The sequence below is a fragment of the Trichechus manatus genome, unplaced genomic scaffold (genome assembly GCF_000243295.1).
Source record: "Trichechus manatus latirostris isolate Lorelei unplaced genomic scaffold, TriManLat1.0 scaffold00068, whole genome shotgun sequence".
Classification (NCBI taxonomy): domain Eukaryota; kingdom Metazoa; phylum Chordata; class Mammalia; order Sirenia; family Trichechidae; genus Trichechus; species Trichechus manatus.
Window position 1 is genome coordinate 7,273,194 of NW_004444004.1, and position 22,498 is coordinate 7,295,691.

Here is a 22,498-nt window from a genome sequence, read left to right on the forward strand (position 1 = left end):
ATCCTCAACAAAATTCTAGCCAATAGAATTCAGCAACATACTAAAAAAATAATTCACGACGACCAAGTGAGATTTATACCAGGTATGCAGGGACAGTTCAACATAAAAAAAAAATCAATGTGATCCATCACATAAAGAAAACAAAAGACAAGAAACACATGATCTTATCAATCGATGCAGAAGAGGCATTTGACAAATTCCAACACCCATTCATGATAAAAACTCTCAACAAAATAGGAATAGAAGGCAAATCCCTCGATATAATTAAGGGCATTTATACAAAGCTAACAGCCAATATCATCCTAAATGGAGAGACTTTGAAAGCATTCCCCTTGAGAACAGGAAACAGACAAGGATGCCCTCTATCACCACTCTTATTCAACATTGTGCTTGAGGTCCTAGCCAGAGCAATTAGACTACAAAAAGAAATAAAGTGCATCCAAATTGGCAGGGAAGAAGTCAAAGTATCCATATTTACATATGATATGATCTTATATACAGAAAACCCCAAAGAATCCACAAGAAAACTACTGGAACTAATAGAAGATTTCAGCAAAGTTTCAGGATACAAGCTGAACAGACAAAAAATCAGTTGGATTCCTTTACACCAACAAACAGAACCTTGAAGAGGAAATCACCAAATCAGTACCATTTACAATAGCCCCCAAGAAGATAAAATACCTAGGAATAAATCTAAGCAGAGACGTAAAAGACCTATACAATGAAAACTACAAGACACTACTGCAAGAAACCGAGAGACCTGCATAAGTGGAAAAACATACCTTGCTCATGGATGGGAAGACTCAACATTGTGAAAATGTCAATTCTACCCAAAGCGATCTACAGATACAATGCAATCTCGCTCCAAATTCCAATGGCATTTTTTAATGAGATAGAGAAACAAATCACCAAATTCATATGGAAAGGGAAGAGGCCCCGAATAATAAAGCATTACTCAAGAAGAAGAACAAAGTAGGAGGCCTCACACTACCTGATTTAAGAACCTATTATACCACCACAGTAGTCAAAACAGACTGGTACTGATACAACAACAGATACGTAGACCAATGGAACAGAATTGAGAATCCAGGCATAAATTCATCCACCTATGAGCAGCTGATATTTGACACAGGCACAAAATTAACAAATGTTTCTGGCATCACTGGATATCCATCTGCAAAAAACTGAAACAAGATCCATACCTCACACCATGCACAAAAACTAATTCAAAATAGATCAAAGACTTGAATATAAAATAGAAAACGATAAAGATCATGGAAGAAAAAATATGGACAACGCTAAGAGCCCTAATATATGGCATAAACACAATACGAACCATAAGTAACAATGCACAAGCACTAGAATAGAGAGTTGATAACATGGAGCTTCTAAAAATCAAATACTTATGCCCATCAAAAGACTTCACCAAAAGGTAAAAAGACAACCTACAGACTGGGAAAAAATTCTTGGCTATGACAAATCCGATCAGCATCTAATCTCTAAAATCTACAAGATACTGCAAAACCTCAACAATAAAAAGACAAATAACCCAATTAAAAAATGAGCATAGGATATGAACAGGCACTTCACCAAAGAAGATATGCAGGTGGCTAACAGACACATGAAGAAATGCTAACGATCATTAACCATTAGAGAAATGCAGATCAAAACTACAATGAGACATCATCTCACCCCAAGAAGGCTAGTACTAAGCCAAAAAACTCAAAATAATAAATACTGGAGAGGTTGTGGAGAGACTGGATCACTTACACACTGTTGGTGGGAATGTAAAATGGTACAACCACTTTGGAAATAGATTTGGCACTCCCTTAAAAAGCTAGAAATAGAAGTACTATACAATCCAGCTATCAGGCTCCTTGGAATATATTCTAGAGAAAGAAGAGCTGTCACAGGAATAGATATATGCACACCCATGTTCATTGCAGCACTGTTTACAATAGCAAAAAGATGGAAACAACCTAGGTTCCCATTAACAGAAGAATGGATAAAGAAACAATGGAATACTACACAAGGGTAAAGAATAATGATGAAGCCATGAAACGTCTTATAACATGGAGGAATCTGGAGGGCATTATGGTGAGTGAGTTTAGTCAGTCACAGAAGGACAAATATTGTATAAGACCACTATTATAAGAACTCAAGAATAGGTTTAAACACAGAATACCACATTTTTTGATGGTTACGAGGATGGGGAGGGAGTGTGAGTGTTATTCACTAACTAGATAGTAGACAAGTATTATCTTAAGTGAAGGGAAGGACAGCACACGCTACAGGGGAAGTCAGCACAACTGGGCTAAACCAAAGCTGAGAAGTTTCCTGAATACAATCAAACACTTTGAAGGACAGAGTAGCAAGGGTAGGGATCTGCGGACATCTAGGTCAATTGGCATAACAAAGCTTATTAAGAAAATGTTCTGCATCCTACTTTGGTGACTGGCGTCTGGGGTCTTAAAAGCTTGCAAGCGGCCATCTAAGATGCATCAACTGGTCCCAACCACTGGGAGTAAAGGAGAATGAAGAACAGCAAAGACTCAAGAAAAGTAGTAGCCCAAGAGACAGAAAGGGCCACATAAACCAGAGACTTCATCAGCCTGAGACCAGAAGAACTAGATGGTGCCCAGCTACACCAATGACCTCCCTGACAGGGAACACAACACAGAGTCCCTGATTGGAGCAGGAGAAAGGTGGAGTGCAGAACTCAAATTCTAGTAAGAAGACCAGACTTAATGGTCTGACTGAGACTGGAGGAACCTCGGAAAGCATGGCCACTGGATTCTCTATCAGCCCAGAACTAAAACATCTTTCTGAGGCCAACTCTTCAGGCAGAGATTGTACTGGACTGTGGGACATAAAGTGATACTCGTGAGGAGCGTGCCTCTTAGCTCAAGTAGATACAAGAGACTAAATGGGCAGCTTCTGTCTGGAGGTGAGTTTGGAATGCAGAGAGGGTTAGGAGCTGGTTGAATGGAAATGGGGAATCGGGTGGAAAGGAGGAGTGGGCTGTCACAGTATGGGGAGAACAATTAGGGTCACATAAGAATGTATGTATAAATTTTTGTATGGGAGACTAACTTGAAATGTAAACTTCATCTAAACTACAACAATAAAAAAAAATAAAAGAAAACCTTAATAGCAGCAGAATATTGTCTGGTATAGTGCCAAAAGTTGAGTCCCTCAGGTTGGAAGGCACTCAAAATACGACTGGGGAAGAGCAGCCTCCTCAAAGTAGCATTAACTTTAATGATGTGGATGGAGTCAAGCTTCAGGACATTCATTTGCTGATGTGACACAACTCAAAATGAGAAGAATCAGCTGCAAACAGAAGGTGGAATGTAAGAAGTATGAATCTAAGAAAATTGGAAGTCGTCAAAAATGAAATGGAACACATAAACATCAATATCCTAGGCATTAGTGAAGTAGACCGGTATTAGCCATTTTGAATTAAGACAATCATATGATCTACTATGCAGGGAATGACAAATTGAAGAAGAATGGCATCTCATTCATCATCAAAAAGAACATTTCAAAATCTAATTGAAGTACAACGTTGACAGTGATAGGTTAAGATCCATACACTTACAAGGAAGATCAGTTAATATGACTATTATTCAAATTTACACATCAACCACTATGGACAAAGATGAAGAAATTGAATATTTTTTTACAAACTTCTGTGATCTGAAATTAATCAAAGATGCAATCAAGAGGCATTCATGATTATTGGCGATTGGAATGTGAAAGTTGGAAACAAGAAGGATTGGTAGTTGAAAAATATGACCCTGGTGATAGAAATGACGCCGGAGATTGCATGATAGAATTTTGCAAGACCAACAACTTATTCATTGCAAATACCTTTTTTCACCAACATAAATGGCAACTATACACGTGGACCTCACAGGATGGAAAACACAGTAATCAAATTGGCTACATATGTGGAAATAGAGGATGGAAAATCTCAATATTATCAGTCAGAACAAGTCCAGAGACTGACTGTGGAACAGACTATCAATTGCTCGTATGCAAGTTCAAGTTGAAGAAAATTAGAAGAAGTCCACTAGAGCAAAGAAGGATCTTGAGTATATTCCACCTGAATTTAGAGACAGCCTCATAAATAGATTTGACACATTGAACACTAATGAGCGAAGACCAGACGAGTTGTGGAATGACATCAAGGACAATTTACAAGAAGTAAGCAAGAGGTCATTAAAAAGACAGGAAAGAAAGACAAGACCAAAATGGATGTCAGAGGAGACTCGGAAACCTGCTCTTGAACCTAGAGTAGCTAAAGAGAAAGGAAGAAATGATGAAGCAAAAGAGCTGAACAGAAGATTTCAAAGGGCAGCTTGAGAACACAGTGTAAAATATTGTAATGAAATGTGCAAAGAGCTGGAAACAGAAAGCCAAAGGGGAAGAAACTCTGCATTTCTCAAGCTGAAAGAACTGAAGAAAAAATTCAAGCCTCGATTTGCAATATTGAAGGATTCTATGGGGAAAATATTAAATAACACAGGAAGCATCAAAAGAAGATGGAAGGAAAACACAGAATCACTGTACCAAAAAGAACAGGTAGACATTCAACCATTTCAGGAGGTAGTATATGATCAAAAACCGATGGTACTGAAGGAAGAGAGCCAAGATACACTGAAGGCATTGTCGAAAAACAAGGCTTCAGGAACTGATGGAATACCAACTGAGTTGTTTCAACAAACAGATACACCAGTGGAAGCACTCGCTTGTCTACGATAAGAAATTTCGAAGACAGCTACTTGGCCAACTGACTGGAAGAGATCCATATTTGTGCCCATTCCAAAGAAAGGTGATCCAACAGAATGCGGAAATTATCGAACAATATCATTAATATCACACAGAAGTAAAATTTTGCTGAATATCATTCAAAAGCGGTTGCAGCAGTACAGCAACAGGGAACTGCCAGAAATTCAAGCTGGATTCAGAAGAGGACGTAGAACAAGGGATGTCACTGTTGATGTCAGATGGATCCTGACTGAAAGCAGAGAATACCAGAAAGATGTTTACCTGTGTTTAATTGACTATGCAAAGGCATTCAACTGTGTAGATCATAATAAATTATGGATAACATTACAAAGAATGGGAATTTCAGAACACTTAATTGTGCTCATGAGGAACCTGTACACAGACCAAGAGGCAGTGGTTCGAACAGAACAAGGGGATACTGCATGGTTTAAAGTCAGGAAAGGTGTGCATCAGGGTTGCATCCTTTCACGATACCTATTCAACCTGTATGGGGAGCAAAAAATCGGAGAGTGGACTATATAAAGAAGAACGCAGCACCAGGATTGGAGGAAGATTCGTTAACAACCTGCGTTATGCAGATGACACAACCTTACTTGCTGAAAGTGAAGAAGACTTGAAGCACTTACTGATGAAGACTAAAGACCACAGCCTTCAGTATGAATTACGCTTCAACATAAAGAAAACAAAAATCCTCACAACTCGACCAGTAAGCAACATCATGATAAATGGAGAAAAGATTGAAGTTGTCAAGAATTTCATTTTACTTGGATCCACAACCAACGTTCATGGAAGCAGTTAAGGAATCAAATGACACATTGCATTGGGCAAATATGCTGCAAAAGACCTCTTTAAAATGTTAAAAGGCAAAGATTTCACTTAAAGCACTAAGGTTTGCCTGACTCAAGCCATGGTGTTTTCAATCACCTCATATGCATGCGAAAGCTGGACAATGAATAAGGAAGACTAAAGAAGAATTAATGCTTTTGAATTATGGTGTTGGAGAAGAATATTGAATATACCGAGGACTGCCAAAAGAATGAACAAATCTGTCTTGGAAGAAGTGCATGCAGAAAGCTCATTAGAGGCAAAGATGGGGAGACTTTGTCTCACATACTTTGGATATGTTATCAGGAGGGACCAGTCCCTGGAGAAGGACACCATGCTTGGTAAAGTGGAGGGTCAGTGAAAAAGAGGAAGCCCTTCGATAAGATGGATTGACACAGTGGCTTTAACAATGGGCTCACGCATAAAAACGATTGTGAGGATAGTGCAGGACTTGGCAGTGGTTCGTTCTGTTGTTTATAGGGTCGCTAATGAGTTGGAGCCAACTCGACGACACCTAACAACAACAACAACCATTCAAGAGCAAAGATAAATACATTTTCAAAAATACAAAGATTAAGGTGCATAAAATAAAGTTTTGTTCAAGAACATTCTTAGATTTTTCTGCATGATGAAAAGTCAAAGTAAAAGCATGGAATGCAAGCACAGATGTTGATAATATTTCAGTAAATTTAATTCACTATTGAATGGGAATACGTCTGTCAGTTTGTCGTACTGTTGTGGCTTGCATGTTACTGTGATGCTGGAGCTAATAGCAGATGGGTCACCCATGGTGGACAAGTTTCTTTGGGGCTTCCAGACTAAGACAGACTAGGAAGACAAACTTGGCGTCCTATTTCTGAAAAATTGTCCAGCCAAAACCTTATAAATAACAGCAGAACTTTGTCTGGTATAGTGCAAGAAGATGAGCCCCTCAAATTGGAAGATAGTCAAAATACGACTGAAATAGAGCTGCCCCCTCAAAGTAGAGTCAACCTTAATGATGTGGTTGCAGTCAAGTTTTCAGTACCTCCGTTTGCTGATGTGGCATGACTCAAAATAATAAGAAACAGTTACAAATATCCATTAATAATTGGAATGTGGAATGTACAAGCTATGAATCTAGGATAATTGGACATTGTCAAAAATGAAATGGAATGCTTGGAGATAGATATTCTAGGCATTAGAGAGCTGAAATTGACTGGTATTGGCCATTTTGAATCAGACAATCATATGGCCTACTATGCTGGGAATGACAAATTAAAGAGGAATGGTGTTACATTCATCATCAAGCAGAATATTTCAAGATCTATCCTGACCTACAATGCTGTCAGTGATAGGATAATATACACACACTTACAAGGAAGACAAGTTAATACAAACATTATTCAAATTTACACACCAAACCCTAATGCCAAAGATGAGGAAATTGAAGATTTTTACAAACTTCTGCAGTCTGAAATTGACCAAACATGCAGTCAAGAGGCATTGATAATTACTGATGACTGGAAAGCAAAAGTTGGAAACAAAGTAGAAGGATTGGTTGTTGGAAAATATGGACTTGGTGACAGAAACAATGCTGGAGATCATATGATAGAATTTTGCAAGACCAACTACTTGTTGCTTGCAAATACTTTTTTTCAACGACATAAATGGTAACTATACATATGGTCCTCACTGACTGGAAAACACAGGAATCAAATTGAGTACATCTGTAGAAAAAGATGATGGAAAAGCTCAATACCATCAATCAGAATAAGACCAGGGGCTGACTGTGGAGCAGACCATCAGTTGCTGATATGCTAGTTCAAGTTGAATGTGAATAAAATTAAAACAAGTCTGCAAGAACAAAAATACGCCCTTGAGCATATCCCACCTGAATTTGGATGCCATTTCAAAAAGAGATTTGACATACTGAACACTAATAACTGACGATCAGACGAGTTGTGGGATGACATCAGGGACATCATACATGAAGAAAGCAAAAGGTCATTAAAAAGATAGGAAAGAAAGAAAAGACCAAAAAGGATGTCAGAATAGACTCCGAAACTTGCTCTTGAATGTAGAGTAGCTAAAAAGAATGGAAGAAATGATGAAGTAAAAGAGTTGAACAGAAGATTTGAAAGGGCACATCGATAAGACAAAGCAAATTATTATAATGAAATGTGCAAAAACCTGGAGTTAGAAAACCGAAAGGGAAGAATACACTAGGAATTTTTCAAGCTGAAAGAACTGAAGAAAAATTCAAGCCTAAAGTTTGGATACTAAAGGATGCTATGGACAAAATATTGATCGACGCAGGAGGCATCGAAAGAAGATGGAATGAATACACAGAGTCACTGTAGCAAAAAGAGTTGGTCAATGTTCAACCATTTCGAGAGGTAACATATGATCAAGAACCAATGGTATTGAAGGAAGAAGTCCAAGCTGCACTGAAGATGTCAAAAACAAGACTCCAGGAACTGATGGAATACCAACTGAGATATTTCAAAAAATGGATGCAACACTGGAAGTGCTCACTTGTCTATGCCAAGAAATCTAGAAGAGAGCTACCTGGCCACCCAACTGGAAGAGGTCCATATTTGTACCCATTCCAAAGAAAGGTGATCCAACAGAAAGTAGAAATTATCAAACAATATCATTAATATCACTCGTAAATAAAATTTTGTGGAAGATAATTCAAAAACAGTTGCAGCAGTACATCAACACAAAACTGCCAGAAATTCAAGCTGGATTCAGAAGACGATGTAGAAGGAGGGATATCATTCCTGACATCAGATGAATCTTGACTGAATGCAGAGAATACCAGAAAGAGCTTTACCTGTGTTTTATTGACTATGCAAAGGCATTTGACTCTATGGATCATACCAAATTCTGTATAACATTATGAAAAATTGGAATTCCAGAACACTTAATTGTGCTCATGAGGAACGTGTACATAGATCAAGAGGCAGTCATTCAAACAGAACAAGGGGATACTGAGTAGTTCAAAATCAGGAAAGATGTGTGTCTAGCTTTTATCCCTTCACCATAGTTATTCAATCTGTATGGTGAGCAAATAATCTGAGAAGCTGCACCGTATGAAGAAGAATGCAGCATCAGGATTGGAGGAAGACTTATTAATATTCAAATGACACAACCTTGCTTGCTGAATGTGAAGAGGATTTGAAGTACTTACTGATGAAGATCAAAGTCTACAGACTTCAGTATGGATTACACCTCAACATAAAGAAAACAAAAATTCTCACAAGTGGACCAATAAGCAACATTATGATAAATGGAGAAAATATTGAAGTTGTCAAGAACTTCATTTCATTGGATATACAATCAATGCTCATGGAAGCAGCAGTCAAGAAATCAAACAATGTATTGCATTGGGAAAATCTGCTGCAAAAGACATTTTTAAAATTTTGAAAAGCAAAAATGTCACTTTGAGGACTGTCATGGATTGAATTGTGTCCCCCAAAAATATCTGTCAGCTTAGCTGGGTCATGATTCCCAGTGTTGTATAATTGTGTACCATTTTGTAATCTGATGTGATTTCCTTATGTGTTGTAAATTCAATCACTATGATCTAATAAGATGGATTAGTAGCAGTTATACTGATGAGGTTTACAAAATTGGATAGTGTCTTAAGCCAATCTCTTTTGAGATATAAAAGAGAGAAGTGAGCAGAGACACGTGGGAACCTCAGACCACTGAGAAACAGTGCTGGGAGCAGACTGCGTCCTTTGAACCTGAGGTTCCTGCTCAGAGAAGCTCCCAGACCAAGGGAAGATTGGTGACACGGACCTTCCTCCAGAGCCAACAGAGAAAGCGTTCCCTTGGAGCTGACAGCTTGAATTTGGACTTGTAGCCTACTGGACTGTGAGAGAATAAACTTCTCTTTGTTAAAGCCATCCACTTGTGGTATTTCTGTTATAGCAGCACTAGATGACTAAGACAAGGACCAAGATGCGCCTGACCTAAGGCATGGTATTTTCAATGGCCTCAAATGCATGTGAAATCTGGTCAGTGAATAAGGATGACCAAAGAAGAATTGATGCATTTGAATTACGGTGTTGGCAAAGCATTTTGAATATACCATGGGCTGCCAGAAGAACAAACATGTCTATCTTGGAAAAAGTGCAGCCAGAATGCTCCTTAGAAGTGAGGATGGCGAGACTTTGTGTCACTTTGGACACGTAATCAGGAGATTAACATTAAAAATCTACAAATATAAATAATATATTGTTTTAAGACTCAAACATGATTAAACAAGTTAAAACATAAAATTCAGGGTTGAGGATACCAGCCACAGGAGAGGGAAGTAATGGGTGAGGCTTCCTCTGAGAGGGGAGGATAATCAGGTGACCTAAAGGAAATGGAAATGTTATTTTTCTTTCAGTCAATGGTGGGTAGAAAGATATTATATCATGATCCTTTATAAAAAATATGTTTGACAAATATTCTTTTGTGTCACCTCAATATTTAAATCAAACAATTACAGATATACACAGCAAATACTAACCAAATAAAGCTAATATTCAAAAGTAATAGCAGACAAAATAGATTTTAAGGCACAAAGCACTAACAGGAGTGAGAAGAGACATCACATCATAATAACAGGATTAAGTTACTGTCTTAGTTATCTAGTGCTGCTATAACAGAAATATCACAAGTGGATGGTTTTAATGAAGAGAAGTTATTTCCTTACAGTAAAGTAGGCTAAAAGTCCAAATTCAGGGTGTCAGTTCCAGGGGAAAGCTTTCTCTCTCGGCCTTCTCATCAGTGTTCACCCAGACTAGGAGCTTCTCGGCGCAGGGACCCCGGTCCAAAGGACGTGCTCTGTTCCCGGCACTGCTTTCTTGATGGTTTGAGGCCCCCTGTCTCTCTGCTCACTTCTCTCTTTTATATCTCAAGAGATTGCCTCAGGACACAATCCAATCTTGTAGACTGAGTCCTGCTTTACTAACACAACTGCCACCCATCCTCCCTCATTAACATCATAGAGGCAGGATTTACAACATATAGGAAAATCACACAGTACCAGAAATCATGGCCCGGCCAAACTGATACACACATTTTTTGGGGGACATAATTCAATCTATGACAGCTACCAAGGAGATGTAACTGCCGTGAGCATTTATGTTCTGAAAAAAACACATCTTCAAAAAATATAGAGAAGGTTAATGGACAGATTTACAAGTAGAAATTGACAAAACTCTATTACAGTGGGAGATTTTCACACATCTGTATGTGAAACTGATCAAGCAAACAGAAAATCTGTATTTAGAAAAACTCAAAAAATGCAATTAACAATGTTGATCTAGCACACACACACACATACATACACATTCCTCAGAGAAGAAATATGGGATATGTATGGTTTTCACGCTCACATACATTTATAAAAATTCACCATGAAGTAAATCTAAACTAGAAGAAAGTCTAAACAAATTAGAGAATCAAAGCCATGCAGACCATTCTCTCCAAGTACATTGCAGTGAAATGATAGATTAAAAAGTATAGTTAAAAACCATATGTTTGGAAATAGCAAAGTTGAATTGCTACGTAACTTATGGAGTAAAGAGCAAATTGTAGGGGAAATCATTCATATTTAATACTAAATGACATTAAAAGTAAAAATTGCAGAATCACGTGAACAGCATAGGATCATTTATGTAAATAAAAAATTATAATAGCACATATTTTAGGGATAAATAGATAAGTAGCAACTATATGAAAACAAATCAGAATCATGCTTATCAATCTCAGTGCTGAAGTGGGGAATAGAGAGGAATGGAATTGGGGAGATACACAAAAGACTTCAAATTTGTGATTTTTTTTTTAGAATACAAAAGGAATGAAAAATAAATCAAGATTTATTTAAGCTGGGTGGTAATTATACATTCTATTATTTTCTCTACCTTTCTGCATGTTGAAATATTTCATGATAAAAAAACATAAAAAGGGAATAGGAGAGGGAAGACACATTGTATATACTATAGTACATACATTTTTGTTTTCTTTTGGGAATTAGAGATAAGAAACACAACATTTAGAACTATATTTTCTCTCTGGGAACAAGGGGTAGCCTTTGAAAATAGAAGGGGCTTTAAATTGATACATGTTATAAAAATGACAAGTGTGAGAAATTTTATGTTTTCTTGTAGTGTTTGTTCCTTTTTTTTCTGATGGATCTTTTCTAGTCCCTCTCTCTGGTGAGCTTGGTCTGACAATGTAGCTGGATATAGTGGAATATGAGAAATAGAATGGAGGTAACACTTTTTTTGGATGGCTTTGGTTTAAACCTGGTAACAGTAAAATCCTGGCCAGGGTGAGGCCTTCTGGGAAGAGTACAGGAAGCTATTGCCTTGGGGGAGAAGGCACTTTATGCGCATTCACTTTTCCTTGCTTCCTCTTGTGTATTGGTGGTCAAATGCCCTCAGCATGCCTCATTCCTGAACCAAAGGTTTAAAGGTATTCTCCTAGCTCCTGCAGGTTCAGCCCAGTTCGGTGAGTAGGTGGATCATCAGGTGGTCTTGGTTAATCTTAGCTATTAATAAAGAATATAGATTTGCCTGGAGTTTTCTTCAGTGCTTTGAACAGGTTCGAAATGGTTCAGTCATGGCCAATGGAGCACCCCAGAACAGACCCAATTTTTTTAAATTTGGATTATCCTGAAATGGGAGATTCGGAAGATGCTTAGTGAGCCCTTTCAGGAGCCTGATGTGTGAGACTGGATTATATCCAGGATAGAGGAGAGTGACACACATTCAAAGTGGTGCGGTCAGCCCCATCTTCGAGCAGGACACCACTGTTTCCGAGATTTGATTGCTATGCAACGCATACGCTGCCCTTGTTTTCTAAGAGGGAAATTACGTTTCTATCAGGGCTTAGATTTATAATTTTTCCCATTCTGGTTTTGGTTCCGGTTCACCCAAATTTAAAAAATTGGGGTCTGTGTCAGTGTTGCTTCCTCAGCCATGATTGAATCAGAAAGAATCGGTTCGAAGCCCTGGTTTTCTTGGTACTACGTGTAAATAGAGGCCCTGGTTGCACAGTGGTTAAGATTTCGGCTGCTAAATAAAAAGTTGGCAGTTCAAATCCACCAGCCGCTCCTTGGAAAAGCTATGGGACAGTTCTACTCTGTCCTACAGGGTCTCTATGAATCCGAATCGACTGGACGGTAACGGGTTTTTATGTGTAAATAGTTTGTGAATATACTAAAAATGGCAATACACAGCTGATTGAAGATTCAGGGATGTGGGATCTAACAAAACATCTCCTCATCACAAAGTATGACTAAGAGGGGCCATCACTTCTTTCTTCTGGAATGCTCTCTCCACTTGGTTTTGAATCTAGTTCCCTTTCCAGGTTCTACTGCACTCTGACAGCATTGTTTCAGTTACTCTATCTTATTCCTCTTCCTCTAATCCCTCTCTAAATATTTATGTCTTTCAGAGTTTATTAAAGGAGCCCTGGCAGTGCAATGGTTGAGCGCTCGACTGCTAACAGAAAGGTTGGTGGTTTGAACCCACCAGTGGCTTCGTGGGAGAAAAGACCTGGCGATCTGCTCCCATAAAGATTACTGCCTAGGAAACCCTATGGGGCAGTTCTGCTCTGTTCTACATGGTCACTGTGAGTCAAAATGGATTCAACGGCACACAACAAGAGCAACAACAACAATAACAAGAGTTTATTAACTCCCTCTCAGTTCCTACTTTCTCTGTGGGTGGTCTCATCTGCTTGCTTCCCACTGCAGTCTTAAATTGTTTATCTCTAGGTATATCTCAATTCCTGTATGTCCAGCTGAATATTGCATAACTTGTCACAAACTGAATTCATTACCCTTTACACCTGCCCTCATACCACTTTCTATTTACCTTCGTCTTGTTGATTAAAGACATTGCTAACTATGAAGTAAGTCAAGCTAGTAACTTAGGAGTTGCTTCATTCCTTTCCCTTATTCCCTATATAAAATCATTCTTCAAGCCTTGTATCTGTTTCTTCAGACACAATTTTGTTCCTTATTTTCCATCCTCACTGCTTTTGTCCCTAGTTCAGATTCCTAGACTGTCTTGCCAGGTTCCTAATTGGTCTCCTCATCTCTACTGTTTTCCATCTCCAATCCATTCTCCACATTTCATCTAGAGTAATCTTTCTAAAACATATTTCCTAGCATGTAATTCCTTTGATTAAACATTTTTAGGGGTTCGTTATTGTCTACAATACAAAGTCTATGTTCCTTTGTCTGGCATCAAAGACTGTCAAATTTGGCCCCAGCCCACATTAATTCCTGACATTCCATCAACCCCTGCTTCCTTATCATGTAACCTATGTGTCTTAGTTATAGTGCTACTATAACAGAAATACCACAAGTGGATGGCTTTAACAAAGCGAAATTTATTTTCTCACAGTCTAGTAGGCTAGAAGTCCAAATGCAGGGCATCGGCCCCATGGAAAGGCTTTCTCTGTTGGCTTGGAGGAATGTCCTTGTCATCAATCTTCCCTGGACTAGCAGCGTCTCCATGCAGGAAGCCAGGGTCCAAAGGACACGCTCTGTTCCCAGTGCTATTTTCTTGGTGGTATGAGGTCCCCCCTCTCTGCTTGCTTCCCTTTCCTTTTATCTCTTGTAAGATAAAAGGTGGTGTGGGCCACACTCCAGGGAAACTCCCTTTACATTGGATCAGGGTTGTGACCTTAGTAAGGGTGTTACAATCGCACCCTAATCCTCTTTAACTTAAAATTACAATCACAAAATGGAGGACAACCACACAATACTGAGAATCTTGGCCTACTCAAGTTGACACGTATTTTGGGGGGACCCAATTCAATCCAAGACACTATGTTATAGTTCTACTACACTAATTGCTATTCTCTGAATCTTTAATATACTTCAGTACCCCTTGGCATTTGCTCATGCTATCTTATCTGCCTATAATTTCCTTGTGAACCCATTCATGAATCACTTGCCCTGTGAAAACCTACTCATCTTTCAAGACCCTGCTCCAGTGTGTGACTTATTCTATAACACCTGCTTCTGATCTTCATGCTCATAATTAACTGCTTATGTTATTTTTGGCTTTTGGAGCTGGATTTGTTTTCTTCTGGATGTACCACCATGCTTAGCCCAGCCCCAACGAAACTCAGTTTTATTTGAGTACAGATGTTAATACATTTTATTTATAATCATTTACTAGAAAAAAAATGTCTTTGAGATTTTTCAAAATGTAGTTTTAGCACTCAAGAGAGTATATACAAACTATTTTAGATCACTATTCTCATTTAATGAAGAAGTGAATTTTTGCTAAGTGAATATGTGTAGGCAGACTCTGAAGCCTATTCTGAGAGTAGCTAAATAACTCATTTTGTTAGTTAAGAACACTGTGTCTGAATTCCAAATCAATCTTTAAAGCTGATCACTAAAGTGTAGAAGTATATTAAGTATACAAAAAATAGAGCCTAAAATGCAGAACAATAAAGACTGAGAACTGTGACCTTAATTAGGCCCCATTTCAATTAAATAAATCTTTCTTTTGGCTTTAGTCAACATGAGTAGTAGACCCAAATATAAGTCCTAATGGCCTAAGGGATGCCATCATGCCCTAGGAGGTCAGATAAGAAGTGAAGATAGGATCACCGAAGAGATTGCTTCCCCAATAGGAACCTTAGATAAGAGCTGCAAAGAAGATTCAGAGTCTCCTTTTCTACCCAATTCTTCAGATTTAGTAAATTTGGGCAGCATAGTTCATATGTTGGTTACCCTGGGACTTCATTAAGCAGCTCTAGGTACTTGGTGGGAATTGGTCTTTTCTTTTCCTCTTAGGTTTACATGTTCTGTTGGAAATCACTGGACTTTGTACTAAGATTTAGATATTTTAGTGATAGTTCTCAAACATCAGAGTTTCTGCCAAAAGTTAGATCATCTGTACAGTTGTCTGCCAACACACGTAAGAAGTGTCTACCTGGATTTGATGTAGAATAGCATAGCAGTAAAAATGAAGACGTTTTTCTAATATACAATCCCTTATAATAGATGACTCTTTTTAATGTAACCTAAGCAGATGGAAAGAAAGATTTACCCTCTGTTACACAGTTTCTACATGCTGACTTTATCCTATCTTGTGTGCAATGTATATTTCCATTAAAATGTTAACTCTTTCCTGCCTTAATTTACACTGAAGAAATTTCTCATATTGGTAAGGTTTTATTTCATTTGGAGGTAATGGGATTTTGTTAGGTGATATTCTGCCAATAATTTCTCAATATGCTATATTTTCACATATATTTGCCATACATAGAGAGAGACTTAATCGAAATGTGTTAGAAAAGGCCAAATAAATGTTTTGCAGGCAGAGCATCTGGAAATAGATAATTGTGCAAAATTTCTGAAAGTAGAACACTTAATATTCTTTTATTTTAGTTATTGTAAACAATATTCGGAATAAACATTTTACATTTCTCTCAACATTAATATTCTGTTCCAGTCACTATCTCCTGAAAATACATTGGCCATTTTTATCTCTGTACCTTTTTTGTCATTGTGCTGTTAATCCACATTGCCTTTCCCAAGTCTCTAGTTGATTAAACACTATTTGTGCCTGCCTATGGAGCCCTGGTGGTGCAGTGGTTAGGAGTTCAGCTGCTAACCAAAAGGTCGGCAGTTCAAATCCACCAGTCGCTCCTTGGAAACCCTATGGGGCAGTTCTACTCTGTCCTGTAGGGTCACTATAAGTCAGAATCGACTGGACGGCAACGGGTTTGGTTTTTTGGTTTTTATGGGATACCTATGAGTCGGAATCAACTCGCCAGCAACAGATTTTTTGTATGGGATAGCTAGGAACCCTGGTGACAATGGCTAAGCACTCAGCTGGTAACTGAAGTCTGTGGTTCAAACTCGCCAGTGGCTCCACGGGAGAAAAGACCTGGCGATCTGCTCGAATAAGGAATACAGCCTAGGAAACCCTATGGGGAAGTTTTACACTGTCCTATAGGTTCACTATCAATCAGAATTGACTGGACGGCACACAACAACATGAGATACCTAATTATGATATATCCTCAAAAGGGGACTGGTACTACTCAGGTAACGAGACAATTTTCGCTATAACCAACTGAACTGATGAAGTTTATGACTTGATCTAATCTCCTTATTGCTTTCTGATTTGAATTAATCTTCCCTGACCTTCAATCACAGGAGCCTTGGTGGCACAGCGATTAAGTGCTTGGCTGCTAACTGAAAGGTCGATAGTTAGAACCCACCAGCTGCTCTGCAGGAGAAAGATGTGGCAGTCTGCTCCCATAAAGATTTACAGACTTGGAAACCCTATGGGGCAATTCATCCCTGTCCTATAGGGTCGCTATGAGTTGGAATTCACTTGACAGTAATGGGTTAACCGGACCCTTCTTTCAACTTGACCATAGCTTTGGATCTTGATATTGACGCACTAGCGTGGAAAACTAGGACTACTACAACTTCCCCTCCCTCACTCACTGCAGTCATTTACCAAGTCAATCATTCCTTATCTGTCTACTTCTCTTTATCTCCACCAAAACCAGTATAGTTGAGGCTACCACCTGTTTTACCTATACTACTTATTTCCAGTGTTTCCCTCCTCTGATCTGTCTGTTGCCAGAGCTTTTTTTTTCTTTTCTGAAATACATTTCTGATCATACCACAAGCCTTACCCCTCTTAAAACCCTTCTATGTTTCCCTATATCTCTATGATACTTCTAATGAAATCTAAAGCTTTTTTTTTTTTTAAATCGTGACAAATAAGTTAACGAACCATTGGTTAATCTTAATCACCTGATCTAAAGCCAGTTCTCTTAGTAGTCTCTATTGCAGTACTTTTTTTTTTTTAATCTCCCACCATGGCACTAATCTAGTTAATCAATTATGTTGTTTGTTTATCTGGCTCAATCTTTCAAAATATAAACTTCATGAAGCCAGGGTCCATGTTTGCCTTGTTCTCCATTTTATTCCCAATGTCTAAATGTACCTTTAAGCTTCTGCTGAATATGTGAATTTGTGAATGTATTTATGTATGCCTGCTTTTCCAGCCTCATCTTAACCCATTCCCTCAAAATGCTTGTTTTGCTCCAGTCATAAGGAGAAAACATATTTCTCTGATAAGTCATGATATTTCAAATTCTATGCTTTCATGACTGGCATTTCTTCACTTGGATTGTCCTTCTTCCTCTCCCAACTATTCTTCATCTAACCATGACCCATTGCTGTCGTGTCGATTCCGACTCAAGGTGACCCTATAGGACAGAGTAGAATTGCCCCATAGGGTTTCCAAGACCGAAATCTTTACAAAAGCAGACTGCCACAGCTTTCTCCCCTGGAGTGGATGGTGGGTTTAAACCACAGACATTTAGGTTAGCAGCTGAATGATTTAACCACTGTGCCACCAGGGCTCATATTCTTCATCTAGCGACTTCTAATTTTTATTCATAACATATGTCTCCTGAACCCTTAGTTTTCTACACCTTCTGTGTGTCCCCGTAGTGCTCTATGCTTACTTTAATTACATTGTGTTCCCCCACCACCACCACCACATTATGTTTTAATTGTCCATTTTCTTGTCTTTTTGTCCTACTAAACTGTGAGCAACTTGATAGCAGGGACCATGTCTTTAATGTTTTGTCTCCATGTTGCTTTAAGAGATGTAGTAAATGCTTGTTATGGATTGAATTGTGCTCTCCAAAAAGGTGTGTTAACTTGGCTAGGCCATGATTTCCATTTTTGTGTGTTTGTCCACCATTTTGTGATCTGAAGTGATTATTTTCTGTGTTGTTAATCCTAACCTCTATGATGTTAATGAGGCAGGAGTAGAGGCAATTATGTTAATGAGGCATGACTCCATCTACAGAGTTAGGTTGTATCTTGAGTCAGTCTCTTTTGTGATATAAAAGAGTGAAGGGAGCAGAGAGGAGAGGGACCTCAAACCACCAAGAAAGAAGAGCCGGGAGTGGAATCCATGCTTTGGAGCTGGGATCCCTGCACTGAGGAGCTCCTAGACCAGGGGAAGATTGATGACAAGGGCCTTCCCCAAGAGCTGACAGAGACAGAAAGCCTTCCCCTGGAGCTGGTGCCCTGAATTTGGACTTCTAGCCTCCTAAACTGTGAGAGAATAAATTTCTGTTTGTCCAAGCCACCCACCAGTGGTATTTCTGTTATAGCAACACTAGATAACTAAGACAGTGCTCAACAAGCATGTGTTGTATGAAAGGATTTTTTTTTTTTCATGATCTCATCAGTTTTATATATTTTTTCTTCCCAGACTACCTCTTTGGTATTATTCACCTAAATTACTGAATTCACCACCTCTTTTGCAGTATATTATTGGATTGTGACCTTACCCCATATTATTTATGTGCATTCCATTCCAATCTCCATCTGATATCTCTTCCAGGTAGATGATCTCCATGTGGTCAGTTAGAGGAAATTTTCTCTCCTTCTGTCCCTGGTTATGTGGGTTCAAAACTGTTCTTTCCCCCTTTTCACGCATATTAGATTGCTTTGTACTGTGTATATCTTGTATCACTACCAGATACTAAATCTTACTGAAAACAATGAAAATATACTTCTTTTTCTGTTCCCAAAGATTGTTTCTGAACTTTGTTTTATCAGAATATTATTTTTTTTTTATTTAAAGGAACTCTTATGTAGAATCCCAATATATCACAAGATTAAATATAGAGCTACTCTTGTTGAAGTAGAGTTTTATGGGGTGGTGGTGGTGGTGGTGAGACAAGCCCTGCAATGTCAATCTTGCTTAATATGGTATCATCCAAGGCTCCCAAAGAAACTGCATGGAATGCTACATCACTATGGATCAGGGTTTGAGATCTCTGTACTAGGGAATGGTCTTTTACATGCAGACACTCAATAGATGTATGATTTGATCCATCTGTTGGCAAAGTGAGATCACTCCAGAAGCGGAGTGCTGAATCTCCAGGAGCAGCTCAGAACTGGTGCTGCACGTGTACCAGTATTTCTTAAGTGCATTCATGCTGAACAGATTTCTCTTTGCGAAACAATGTCTTTTGAATTGCCATGCACTGATGAATTATGGATAATATTTTAGATTTTTTTTTGTTAATTGCTAAATTTTAAAATGAATTTGCCTATTCCAATATTGTAGCCCATACAGAAGCCAAATTAACTTTGAAGCAAGAGTTGGGTCACAACTGAAGTGTTGAAAAATTATGTCTTCCCATTTGAAAGCTGCAACACCTGTCAGGTGAAGTAACTGCTATAATACAGTGATTGCTTCATTGGGCTAATGTCTCTGAAAACACTTAAAGAATATTTTAATGTACCATGTCAGGAATGGGGAAGCTTCATTTACATAGTGACAGCTCCGTGTCTGCTATGTATAAATTACTTAGTGTGGAAGGGAAAGTAGTTGAGACAAGTTCACCAAAATATGACCATCGATAGAAGAAGGCCTCCTGGAAAAGGGAGCAGGTAGTCACCTGTGACTTTTGGGCTCCTGAGAAAACCTTTGTTCCCCCTAAATACTACATCCATCCATTTGTTGAAATCTAGAATCCCTTTAACAAGGGAGAAAATATTTTTAGTTTTAGAGAACATATTTCCCATCTACTGTGGGAGGAATTATGGACACGAAAACTCAACCAAATCCTGAGAGGCAATGTAATTTAGTTGTCAAATACATGGTTTCTGGGGACAGACACCATGGGTTTGAATACCTGCTCTGCAGCTTAACTAGAAGTTCTACCATAGTCAAGTCACATTACCTAGATGCCTCAGTTTTCTCGTCTGTAAAATGTTGATAATGATAATGCTTATCTCACAGGCTTGATGAGGTTCCAAGGTAATCAGGGATAAGCAGTATTACTCTATGCTAGGCACTGTGCTGAGAATTTTATATGTATTACCATGTTTAATGATCACTATATCTCTGTGAGCTGGGTACTCTTCCTATCTCCTTTTAACAGATGAGGAAACTGAGACACAGAAATGGTGATGAGCTGTCCAGTAAGTGGTGAAGGCAGAATTCAAGATCAAGCCTGTCTAGTTCCCATAGCCCATGTATTTAACTACTGTATTATACTCCCCCTCCTCATATTTCTTCTGGAAATCGCTTAGTAGTTGATATTTACAAAGGAGAAGCAGTATTTTTTCCAAATTCCTGCATTATGTTGTGCTTTAGTCAGTTTACATGTCTGAAAATTCCACAGAATTGACTCAATGGCAATGGGTTTTTTAGATAAGCTTTATAAGGAAATCCTATAATACCAAAGGTATAATCTCCTTCTCCAAAAGCCTCTTGTCTAACTGTGGTGATGAGATTAAAGTGCACATCAAAATTAGAGAATATAAAACATTACAATATGGGATAATAAATAATTTCCAATTTCTATTCCACAGAACAGCAAGGCACCTTCAAAACAAAACAACAACAAAAAACAAACGGAACTACCTAGACATAGCTGCAACTCATGTCTTTTCTCCTACTACCCTCCCCCTTAAGGTTAGGATCTGAATATCTTTTACAAATAATACAGATATTTAATATTAAAGAAGTATTAGTTCAAGGAAAAATTTAATAGCATTTATTACACTAAATTTTATATTGAAGTTATTTGCTTTCCTTTCTACATATGTTTTTTATTATTATTTTTATTGTGCTTTAGGGGAAAGTTTGCATATGTTTTGAAAGGAACAGCGGTCCTAGTTGAAAGAACCTGACTTTGAAGGTCATCGACTTGGGTTCTTTTCCTAGATCTTCTGTTGACTGTTGACTTTGGGTTAACAAAGCAAGTTCTCAAATATAAACTGTACATGATAATACCTGCCTTGCCCACTATATAATATTGAAAATATTGGTAGATGGTAAAAGTTTTAGCCATTATTGCTACTGCTTTAAGTTTACATTATGTGCATTTGTAATGTGCATTCAGAGAATTTCTTTTTAAATTACTTCTTCCTAACCATCATCCTTAGTGACTTTATACTGGGTCCCTTCTGATATGAATGGGAATGCCTCTAATATTTTACTCTGTGGGTAGAACATGAATCCTTTCTCTTTATTCAAACAATACATAGTGAGCTATGAAAAATCCCTCTTTTATCGCTATCTAACTCCTACCAACAACCCCAAAGATAGCCACTAACAACAGTTTGGTAGGTATTCTTCCGATCTTTTTCTATACATTTACATATGCATGGCTTATTTGGAAGTATCTACTAAGTTTGATTATAATATATGAAATATTCTGTGATTTGCTTTCCACTTAACAATATATCTTGGAGATATTTGAATATCAGTATTTTATAACCGATTGCCTTCAATTCCTACTCAACTAGGACAGAGTAGAAATGCCCCATAAGGTTTTGAAAGCTATAATCTTTACCGAAGCAGACTACCACATCTTTCTCCCACGGAGTGGTCTGAAGAGAAAATCAAATCAGCCACAACATTCCCTTAAGCCAAAGTCTAATCCAGAGCAAGGCTCCAACTCTCTTCAATTCAGTGAAGGCTCAGATAGGTGATTAAGCTGCAGAAGAAAAGCTTGAAGCTGGCAGAGTTTGGTTCATGAGGGTTTAAGGAAAGAAGCTGTCTCCATAACACAAAAGTGCAAGCTGAAGCAGCAAGTTCTGTGTAGAAGCTGCAGCAAGTTGTCCAGAAGATCCAGCTAAGATAATCGGTAAAGGAGGCTACACTAAACAACAGATTTTCAGTGTAGATGAAACAGCCTTATATTGGAAGAAGATGCCATCTAGGACTTCTGTAGCTAGAGAGAAGTCAATGCCTGGCTTCAAAGCTTCAAAGGACAGGCTGACTCTCTTGTTAGGGGCTAATGCAGCTGGTGACTTTAAGTTGAAGCCAAAGCTCATTTACCATTCCAAAAATCCTAG